We start from the raw sequence: 2,546 nt of genomic DNA on the forward strand, positions 1-2,546 counted from the left end.
CGCCCAGCCTCCCTCACGCCCAGCCTCCCTCAGAAATACAATGTCATTGATAAACAAAGTAGCTGATGATATTTGGGGGTCAGTTGGGAATGTGGAATGGAGGAAAGAAAATCTGACATCCTTTTTCCATCTGGCCTACATGTGACTCCAAACCCATTGTAGGAGAAAGTGAGGTCTGGAGATCTGAATCGAACAGTGTGGTACTGTAAAAGCACAGCATCTGAGGAACAGGAGAGTCGATGTTTCAGGCATAATCCCTTCACCAGGAATGAGGTTTGTGGGCTAAGGGAGCTGAGAGATAAATTATAAGGGGTGGGGCTGGGGGCAATGTAGCTGGGAATGCGATAGGTAGATGAATGTGGGGGGTGAAAGTGATAGGTTGGAGAGGAGGGTAGAGCAGATAGTTGGTAAGGAAGATGGATAGGTAGGACAGTTCAAGAGATCTGTGCTGAGTTGCGAGATTGGGACTGGGATAAGGTGGGGGGAGGGGAAATAGGGAAACTGGTGAAATCCACATTGATCCTGAGTGGTTGAAGTGTCCCAACGTGGAAGATGAGGTGTTCTTCCTCCAAGCATCAGGTGGTTAGAGTTTGTCTATGGAGGAGGCCCAGGACCTGCATGTCCTTGCTGGAGTGCGGGTGGGAGGGGGAGTTAATGTGTTCAGCCATGGGGCCGGGGGATTGGTTGGTGCGGGTGTCCTAGAGATGTTCTCTGAAACAATCTGCAAGTTGGCGTCCTGTCTCCTTGACGAAGGGGAGACCATGTCAGGTGCAATGGATGCAGTAGATGATGTGTGGAAGTCCAGGTAAATTTCTGTCTGATATGGAAGGATCCTTCGGGGCCTTGGACGGAGATGTGGCTGCAGGTTTTGCACTTCCTGCGATGGGAGAAAGTGAGGACTGCAGATGCTGGAGACCAGAGTTGAAAGTGTGGAAAAGCACAGCAGATCAGGCAGCATCCGAGGAGCAGGAGAATCAACATTTTGGGCATAAGGCCTTCATCAGGAATGAGGCTTGTGGGCAGGGGGGCTGAGAGATAAATGGGAGGGAGGTGGTGTTTGGGGAAGGTAGATGAGAATGCAATAGGTAAATGAAGGTAAGGGAGAAGGTGATAGGTCGGAGATGGGGGGGTAGAGGGGAGTGGGAGGGGGAGCAGGGGAAGGTGCTGGGCGGGGCAGGTAGGTTGTTGGAGGGCTGGACCTGTCAAGGGAGTCACAGAGGGAATGGTTAATCCAAAATGCAGATAGTGTTGGGGAGGGAAATATATCCCTGGTGGTGAGGTCTGTTTGTAGGTGGCGAAAATAGCAGAGGGTAATGCAATATATCTGGAGATTGGTGAGCTGGAACGTGAGGACTGGGATGGGGGGGCGCTTCTGCCCTTGTTGCAGTTGGAGGGTGGGGTTCAAGGAGGGCGGTGTGGGAAGTGGAGGAGATGTGCTGGAGGGCATCGTTGACCACGTGGATGGGGAAATTGCGGTCTTTGAAGAAGGAAGCCATCTGGGATGTTCTATGGTGGAATTGGTCCTCCTGGGAGCAGATGCACCAGAGGTGGAGGAATTGGGAATAAGGGAGAGCATTTTTACAGGAGGAAGGGTGGAAGGAGGTGGAGTCCAGGTAGATATGGGAGTTGGTGGGCTTGTATTCCTCCTCCCGATGAAGGTCTAATGCCCAAAATATCGACACTCCTGCTCCTCGGATGCTGTCTGCCCGGTTGTGCTTTTCCAGCATCGCCCTCTTTGACTCCAAACCCATAGCGCAATGGTCCATTCTTAACAGCCCTCTGGGGCAATTAACGATGAGCAATAAATGTGGCTTCAACCAGCGATGAGCACATCCCATGAATTAATAAAAAAAATTTCAGCTGTGATCATATCGAATGGCAGAGCAGGCTTCGGGCCCAAACCTTGCTGCTAATTTATATGTTCTATTTCTAACAAAGGGTAAACTTTGATATTAATTCAAAGGTCTATTTTTATGTAATTTTATTGCAGCAACTGTAAGAAGACAGTAAGAGGGCATGTGTCCATATTGTCATAGATTAAGGATTTGTCTAGACACCACCCCATCCCAGTTAATTTTCAATCTGAACAAAAGTTCATTGGATCTGGCTGTTAACACTGCTTTCTATCCACAGATAGTGCCAGACCTGCTGAGTTTCTTCAGCAATTTCTTTTTGTTCCTAACCTTCAGTCTATATTCTCACAAGAACAGTTAGCAAATGTGGCTGCAGGATTTGAGGGAGGTGGTAATGGAGTTGGGGGAGAATGATCTGTGACTGTAGACTTGCCCTCACTCCCTGAGAATGTCAACGTCAGTATCAATCTTAGTTTGTGTCAGCAATTCCACAACCTCTTTCTTTTTTTCTCTCTGTCTCCAAACATCTAACTTGCTTTCCTTCCCTTCTCTCTCTCCAAACCTCTAACTCGTTTTCTCCCCTTTTTCTCTCTCCAAACCTCCAACTCGCTTTCCTCTCCTCTCTCTCCAAACCTCCAACTCGCTTTCCTCTCCCCTCTCTCCAAACCTACAACTCACTTTCCCCCCTTTTTT

At 48.9% G+C, this 2,546-nt stretch overlaps 1 protein-coding gene across 4 annotated transcripts in view; it reads left to right on the top strand.

The window, feature by feature from the left end:
- The window catches only part of LOC122542817 (neuronal PAS domain-containing protein 3-like), a 433,604-nt gene that overhangs the window by 37,695 nt on the left and 393,363 nt on the right, over positions 1-2,546 (top strand). The window lies entirely within an intron of this gene.

This window comes from Chiloscyllium plagiosum, chromosome 41 (genome assembly GCF_004010195.1).
Source record: "Chiloscyllium plagiosum isolate BGI_BamShark_2017 chromosome 41, ASM401019v2, whole genome shotgun sequence".
Classification (NCBI taxonomy): Eukaryota; Metazoa; Chordata; class Chondrichthyes; order Orectolobiformes; family Hemiscylliidae; genus Chiloscyllium; species Chiloscyllium plagiosum.